The sequence below is a fragment of the Rutilus rutilus genome, assembly GCF_951802725.1.
Source record: "Rutilus rutilus genome assembly, chromosome: 22".
Lineage (NCBI taxonomy): Eukaryota > Metazoa > Chordata > Actinopteri > Cypriniformes > Leuciscidae > Rutilus > Rutilus rutilus.
This window is the reverse complement of record NC_140227.1, coordinates 31,270,976-31,280,587: the sequence shown is the minus strand read 5'-3', so window position 1 is coordinate 31,280,587 and position 9,612 is coordinate 31,270,976.

The following is a 9,612-nucleotide window of genomic DNA, read 5'->3' as shown; positions in this document are numbered from 1 at the left end:
ATTTAGTACTGCCCTGAATAAGTTATTTTACATAAAAGATGTTCACATATAGTTATTAAGACAAAAAAAAAAGCTGAATTCATAAAAATTAGCCCAAAAAGTTCAAAAGTTTACATACTCTTGATTGTTAATACTGTGTCGTTCCCTGGATGATCTGCAGCTGGTTTTAAAAAATATATTTTTCTTGAGTCCCTTGTTTGTCCTGAACAGTTAAACTGAGCACTGTTCTTCAGAAAAATCCTCCCGGTCCCGCAAATTCTTCGGTTTCCTGCATATTTAGCATATTATTATTATTTTAAAAGGTTTAAACATTCACTGATGCTCCAGAAGTAAACATGATGCATTAAGAAGAATGAATTTGAAGATCAATGTAAATTGTATTAATGTGTCTTCCGGCAAACATGTAAGTATCTTCTGTAGCTTCTGAAGGGCAGCACTAAATGAAAAAATATGATTTTTAAACAAAGTAAGAAAAATTTACACATCTTCATCCTGTTCAAAAGTTTTCACCCCCCAATACATACGTACATGTATATATGCATACATACTTTCATTACAGCTGAGGCATGTTAAAGGATCAAATATAGCTAAAAAATAAGTAAATGAATCTGCTTTTTGTTAACTATGTTGTATGCCAGCAAAGGCAATATTAACTGGGTATTATATATTCTATTTAATTACTTCCCTATTGTATTGTGATCCTATTGTAATTGTGCAAATAAAAAATTATTTCAAAAAAAATCTAAGACCAAAAAAGATCAAATTAATGAATTCCAATTTTGAGTTCATTGACATTCACTGATGCTCTAGAAACATGATGCATTAAAGGGATACTCCACTTTTTTCGGAAATATGCTCATTTTACATCTCCCCCAGAGTTAAACAGTTGAGTTTTACCGTTTTAGAATCCATTCAGCCGAACTCCGGGTCTGACGGTACCACTTTTAGCATAGCTTAGCATAGATCATTGATTCTGATGAGTCCAGTAGCATTTCTTTCAAAATGACCAAAGAGTTTCAATATTTTTCCTATTTAAAACTTGACTCTTCTGTAGTTAAACCGTGTACTAAGATCGACAGAAAATGAAAAGTTGCGATTTTCTAAGCCTATATGGCTAGGAACTACTCTCATTCCGGCGTAATAATCAAGAAACTGTGCGGTCGTACCATGAGTGCAGCAGGCGTAATGATATGACGCAGCGCCTGCCGCCTGATAATAGGCTACCGAGCTGGGGACTATTATCAGGTGCTGCGTCATATCCTTACGCCTGCTTCACCCATGGTACTGCAGCAAAGTTTCTTGATTATTACGCCGGAATGAGAGTAGTTCCTAGCCATATAGGCTTAGAAAATCGCAACTTTTCATTTTCCGTCGATCTTAGTACACGGTTTAACTACAGAAGTGTCAAGTTTTAAATAGGAAAAATATTGAAACTCGTTGGTCATTTTGAAAGAAATGCTACTGGACTCATCAGAATCAATGATCTATGCTAAGCTACGCTAAAAGTGGTACCGTCAGACCCGGAGTTCGGCTGAATGGATTCTAAAACGGTAAAACTCAACTGTTTAACTCTGGGGGAGATGTAAAATGAGCATATTTCCGAAAAAAGTGGAGTATCCCTTTAAGAGCCAGGGGGTGAAAACTTTTTGAATTTGAAGATCAATGTAAATTGTATTAATGTGTCTTCCGGGAAACAAGTATTTTCTGTAGTTTCCAAAGGGCAGCACTAAATGAAAAAATATGATATTCAAACAAAATAATAAAAATGCACACATCTTCATCCTGTTCAAAAATTTTTGAAAAATTAAGAAGAAAATCATATTCACCCGTGGGCAAAAAAAGCATTATACTCACCAAAACTACTGATAAAAAAATGTTTGTTTTTTTACACAAAATCCATTTCTTTCCTCAAAAATACTTAAATTACTCTGTTATACAGGTTATCTGTGCGTTTCATTCCCAACAACCTTTTCTATCGCCATCGAGGCTAATGCTGAAAGTCGAGTCTGTCCCGTCGTATTTCTGGCATAAGTTTTAATTCGCGTTAGTGTGGACAGAAGCAGTGGACAGGGACAGTCACCGCACAACATGACGATGTGTACAGCTGACCCATGCTCTCACACAGAGTTGTGAAGGAAATCTCAGCGGGACTTTTGCCTTCAGAATCAGTCCTGGACACATTACAGTCGGTCAGTTCTGTTATTACCCGGACAGATCGAATAGAGTTCCGTGAATCTGCGTTAAACTGGATAAGGCTGAATAAGGGATTTTTTTTATACAGGAATATATTTTAGTTAAAGGTGCTCTAAGCGATGTCACACGTTTTTTAGGCCAACATTTTTTTTTTTTGTCACATCCAGCAAACATCTCCAGACTATCCGCTAGCTTGCCTGTCCCCTGAACACAAGTCTCTGCAGACACCACAGGCTCCACAAACGACAACACAAACAAACTGGCCCAGCCTGGATCATGAAACATAACAAACAGTGTTCCAGCCAATCACCGACAAGAATGATTTGCGGGTGCACATGATGATTTTATGACAAACTGCGACTTTCTTGACTTTCATAATTATCTTTTAAATTGACAAACATCATTTGTGTAATTCAGGGCACAGTTCAGACGGAATAAAAAAGATAAGTTGTCTCTCGCCATTGACTACCATACATATTTTTTCCGAAATAAGGTCCCATGAGCCGGAAGTGGAGGGGAGGGACTTAGGCTCTCTATATGGCCCTGGTACAGTCTAATCGAAATCTGAGTGGCTGTTTAAATCTGACTGATTATCTGATTGGTTAAAGCAACAGTTTCATTGCCATTCATTTAAAGTATACAGGCGCCCACAATATTGATTCTGAAGGCCTCAAGGCAGATTTTTTTTTTGCCCATGGCAACACATGATGGCTGAAATATGATTGGATAAAAGCTCTAACATAAACATACACTACTGGAAGCAGGGCAGCCAAGAGAAAAGCTATGAAATTAAGAGAATGGACAAGTGGGAATAATTTAATACTCATTCATGGAAAAAATATATTAAAGTGCAAGTCAGTGATTCTGATAGTGCTCACTTAAAAATGTTGGATTAAACAAATAACCCAACGTTTTTTACTGTGTGTTTAGGCCAGCAGAGAAGGCCTTGCTGGCCCTGAGAGTTTCATATAAACTCATCAATATTCATCAATGCCTTCACTATATATATATATACACTTTCACTACAGCTGAGGCATGTTAAAGGATCAAATATAGCCCAAAAATAAGTAAAAAAATATGCTATTTGTGACCTATATTATAGCAAAGGCAGTATTAACTTGATATTATATGTTCTATTTAATTACTTCCCTATTGTATTGTTAATTACTTATTATACTAATTGTGCAAATAAAAATGTATAATTTAAAAATAAATAAATAAATAAATAAATAAATAAATAAATAAAAAAAAATCAAATGAACGAATTCCACTTTTGAGTTCATAACATCAAAACAATAAACGATCACACTCAACTCAAGCATTAGGGTGTTTAAACTTTCCCACTAAACAAACTTCCCAAAAAAATAAAAAAATAAAAAATAAAATGCATGTGCACAGAACACTGTAAAAAATTTGTAACACTCCCAAATCAAAAATTTCAATTGACCGATAACATCAAAATTTTTCAATTGGCCCAAGTGAAATTCTGTAAATTCTAAAATTAAATGTACAGATTTTCACTTGGGCCAATTGAAAAATTTTGATGTTATCGGTCAATTGAAATTTTTGATTTGGGAGTGTTACAAATTTTTTACAGTGAAGAACTAAACAGATGAAAATGACAGATATAAAAAAAATGCACCGAAACAGAAACTTGAAATCAACTTGAGGAGAGAAGTGTTCAGGAGAGCTGGTCCCTCGTGAAGTGTTTGATGGCTTGAGAACTAATCAGGGTAATGATGAGGACCGGGTTAAAGGGTTAAACAAACAGCAATAATCCTGGAAGAACCTGGGAACGCTTGTGGCCCGCGTGACGCTTTTCTTCCAACATGCTTCAATAACAGCAGAGTCCAGATAACCGCTCATGTGGAAGAATCACATTGATTAAAAGACAACAGTTTATCTTAAACCGCATGCCGAGAACCAAAGGCTCTGACCCCGTAATGAGTGCAAACCTGCAAAGATTGAGTTTACATCCCGGGATTCGGCATATAGTTGGAAAAATAATTCATTCTTATTAATCATAAAACAGTTTCACAGAGCTCAATAAAAACAATGCAACAATAAAAATGTACCCCCCCCCTCTACACCCCCCCCCCCCCCCCCCCCCGCTCCCTCCCCCCTCTCCTCCCCCCCCTCAGTCATGCTAACATGTATTCAGTCTGACAGGTGCGCTCTGAACGGGACTCAGCATGTTTGATCCCTCCGCCCCCCCGTAGTTTCCCACAATACTGAACAACAAAAGGCTGAAACGATAATGTCAGACCAATAGGGAGAATCGCATGCAGGATGAACGTACGGATCTGATTAATTGTACAGAGACACGCAACTGAAGCTCGGACTGATTTGACCACACAGGAAGTGACATCATTAGCACCCTTAACAGGAAGACAGGTCCGCAGACTCGATTCATTTTGGGTTTGTGGGTAAAACCTGGGTGACGTGGTTTAAAATATTCAGCAGATTTTATTCTGCTTTATTGGCTCCATTCAACATCCTGATCAATAAAACATTGAGAGTTTTACTTCCACAACCCCAGCATTAATGACAGACACTTCCAGAAACCAGGATAACCGGGATCGGCTGGAACACAAATTACACAGTTCCTTCATCATTCTGTTCATTTCTCCTGCCATCCATCGACCAGTCATCCACACTTTGACATGTTGACTTATGATTACTGTTCACAGTCCCTTATGCTAAATAAAGTGTATTTGTTAGGTCATTTCTCTCTGTATTGTTTTCTGATCATCTTGAGGGATGTGAAGAGATTTGAGTGTCAAAGCATCATGTGTCACTTCAGACTCCGTGTTTTAGGTTAGCAGAGCATCTCAGGTCAGAAGAGACGCACACACACACACACTCACACACACACATGCACACAGACACACACTCTCTCACACTCACTCACACATGCACACAGACACACAGACACACACACGCACACAGACACACACTCTCACACACTCACACATGCACACACACACACACACACACACACACACACACACACACACACACACACACACACACACACACACACACACACACACACAGTATTGAATCCAGCACTGTTGTGATACTGGTCCAGTACAGTTGTGTCAGTGAATGGATGCTGTGATATTCAGCCTTATGTAGGACCACATCAGATGATGAGGCTATAGGATTATGGGTAAAACCTGCCTGAAGCAAAAACAACAAATTAGTCCAATTTACCTCTAAAAAAAGAGGAGCAAACCCAACACTTTAAGGTTTTAGTCTGTGTCTGAGCTATAATCAGTTTGACAGCTGAAATACTAGTCAATGGTAAGCCTTTGATTCAGGTCATTTTATTTATAATAGTTTTTTTTTTTGTACAATATCTTTATCATTTCAAATATATTTATAAATATAACCAAACCCATTGATTTTATAACATTATGTATTATATGTATTATGTATGTATTGTGTGTATACACACACACACACACACACACACACACACACACACACACACACACACACACACACACACACACAAATACACTCACTCACACACACTCACACACACACACACACACACACACACACACACACACACACACACACACACACACACACACACACACACACACACACACACACACACACACACACACACACACACACACAAATACACTCACTCACACACACACACACACACACAAATACACTCACTCACACACACACACACACACACACACACACACACTCACACACACACACACACACAAATACACTCACTCACACACACACACACACACACACACACACACACACACACACACACACACACACACACACACACACACACACACACACACACACACACACACACACACAGTATTGAATCCAGCACTGTTGTGATACTGGTCCAGTACAGTTGTGTCAGTGAATGGATGCTGTGATATTCAGCCTCAGGGTTTCCTCTGGTTCTGTAGGACCACATCAGATGATGAGGCTATAGGATTATGGGTAAAACCTGCCTGAAGCAAAAACAACAAATTAGTCCGATTTACCTTTAAAAAAGGGAGCAAACCCAACACTTTAAGGTTTTAGTCTGTGTCTGAGCTATAATCAGTTTGACAGCTGATTTTTTTACAATATCTTTATCATTTCAACTATATTTATAAATATAACCAAACCCATTGATTTTATAACATTATGTATGCTATACGTATTATGTGTGTATTATGTGTGTATACATTTCTAGGGTTTACAAAGAATGGTGTGAAAAGGGAAAAACATCCAGTATGCGGCAGTCCTGTGGGCGAAAATGCCTTGTTGATGCTAGAGGTCAGAGGAGAATGGGCCGACTGATTCAAGCTGATAGAAGAGCAACTTTGACTGAAATAACCACTCGTTACAACCGAGGTATGCAGCAAAGCATTTGTGAAGCCACAACACGCACAACCTTGAGGCGGATGGGCTACAACAGCAGAAGACCCCACCGGGTACCACTCATCTCCACTACAAATAGGAAAAAGAGGCTACAATTTGCACGAGCTCACCAAAATTGGACAGTTGAAGACTGGAAAAATGTTGCCTGGTCTGATGAGTCTCGAGTTCTGTTGAGACATTCAGATGGTAGAGTCAGAATTTGGCGTAAACAGAATGAGAACATGGATCCATCATGCCTTGTTACCACTGTGCAGGCTGGTGGTGGTGGTGTAATGGTGTGGGGGATGTTTTCTTGGCACACTTTAGGCCCCTTAGTGCCAATTGGGCATCGTTTAAATGCCACGGCCTACCTGAGCATTGTTTCTGACCATGTCCATCCCTTTATGACCACCATGTACCCATCCTCTGATGGCTACTTCCAGCAGGATAATGTACCCATCCTCTGATGGCTACTTCCAGCAGGATAATGCACCATGTCACAAAGCTCGAATCATTTCAAATTGGTTTCTTGAACATGACAATGAGTTCACTGTACTAAAATGGCCCCCACAGTCACCAGATCTCAACCCAATAGAGCATCTTTGGGATGTGGTGGAACGGGAGCTTCGTGCCCTGGATGTGCATCCCACAAATCTCCATCAACTGCAAGATGCTATCCTATCAATATGGGCCAACATTTCTAAAGAATGCTTTCAGCACCTTGTTGAATCAATGCCACGTAGAATTAAGGCAGTTCTGAAGGCGAAAGGGGGTCAAGTATTAGTATGGTGTTTGATATCAGTAATGCGCATTTTTACTAGTAACAATGTAATTCTTGATATCAAAAATGATATTTCTACTAGTAAGAAATCAATTCTTGATATCAACAATTGATTTTGAATGGCAGCCTATGGTGACATTTCACTAGTGAAAATATAATGACAGATATCAAGAATTCATATCCTGGAAATGAATAAAAGTTAAACGTCTTGCCATACACTGTGGCCTAAACACACACGTTCACACATCAGTGCCGCGGGTTTCGTGTAAAGCCTGAAGTTTCTCAGATTTGTAGCGAGTGCTGGTCACTTCTGGCGAGACGCCCGTGTTTGTTTGCGCTGCGTGTCACTGTGGTCTGCGTGTGTTTAGATGAAGCCTGATGGAATCAGTCGATTGTCTAAAGTGAACGCATTGATAGATCAGAGGAATGCTGCCGTGTTCGTGCGCTGTGAAGACGCTCGATTGAAACAGGGAAATGTTTGTTTCAGAACACGGCCTCCATTAGCAACCGCTTTAGCCAAACGAATAAAAGCCTTTAATTAATTCAAGTTCAATAGACTGAAGAATAAAGTCATGTTTGGACTGGATTACAAGCTTTACTGAATCTGAACTGGTTTTTGCTTCAGGACATGAAGCAACAGCCAAACTGTTCATCGGTCAATGCAAACACAAATCAAACGATGAAACGTATTAATACTACATAACCTTAACTGGGGTCGTGTTTTTAAAAGGCTGCTCTCCAATGCAGCATTTATTTGATAAAAAATACAGTATAAACAGTGAAATATTATTATTATAGTTAAAATAGCTGTTTTCTGAATATATTGTAAGATGTAATTTATTCAAAGCTGAATTTTCAGCATCATTACTCCAGTCTTCAGGGTCACATGATCCTTCAGAAATCATTCTAATATGATGATTTGATGCTCAACTAACATTTATGATTATTATCGATGTTGAAAACAGCTTCATATTTTTATGGAAACTGTGATACATCTTGCTTTTCAGGATTCTTTACTGAATAGAGAGTTCAAAAGAACAGAATTTATTTGAAATGTAATCTTTTTAACATTATAAATGTCTTTACTGTCACTTTTGATCAATTTAATGCGTCCTTGATGTATAAATGTATTAATTATTTTTTAAATTACCCCAGCTTTGAACATTAGTGTATGTCCATTAATATTCAAAATTATCAGCATGTTATAGACTTTTCTAAAATTCACTTCACACAACAATCCATGTTTATCCTCACTGCAATTATAATTTAATTTTATTGTTTAAAAACAACTTTTAATTTAAACAACGTTAATACTCAAATTGAAATGTTCCTTATAATAAAATATAATATAATATAATACATAAACTTGCATGCATTCCGGTAACTATAAACTTCAAAAATGTTTGTTTAATTCAATGTGTTACACATTTTCTTTGTAATTATTACTAAAATGTAATTAGTATTTAATGAGTTCCACCCATTTTTTTATTAATATTAACTAAAACTAAAACTATTTAAATAATTTCTGTTAATTGAAACAAAGAACAACAATATAAATATTAGTTTAAAAAAAACTTGAAAATTAGAAATGTGGACTTGGCAATAAACTGAAACAAGTTTAAGTTGAAGATTATTAACTAGAAATAAAAAATAAATACAAATAAAATACAAATAAATCAAACCTAAATAGCAATATTTAAATTAAATTAATAAATCAAATAAATCATTATCAACTCAATTTAACATGAAAACTAAATACATAAAAATGAAAGCAAATTCAAAATATGAATAAAAGCTGAAATAACACTTGTTCCATTCTGTTGACTCTTATTTTGACATTCGTTTCTGTTTCCTTTAGTTCCTGTTTCCCTGTTTAGAGTCCTTGTTTGTTTCTAAAGTCACATATTAGTGTCTAGTTTGTTCTAACCCTGTATTTGTGTTTTAGTTTAAGCACAGTGTGGTTTACATTATTCTCCAGTGATATTCTCCATATTCTTTGGATTATAATAAAGACCGTTTGTTTGTTACTCCGACATCCCGTTCATGCATGACAGGTGTAGCCAATAATTCAAATCATGTGAATTATTAATACCAATAAGTGCATCATGACGCTATAAATGCATGTAGCCTATAGTTTCCCTGATCATCAGAAATGCAAGTGAAATCTGTTCAGTTTATGGGTTGTAGGCCTATAGGGTGAGAGGAGGATGAACTGACACGGGTGAAGCGGCACTGACGGG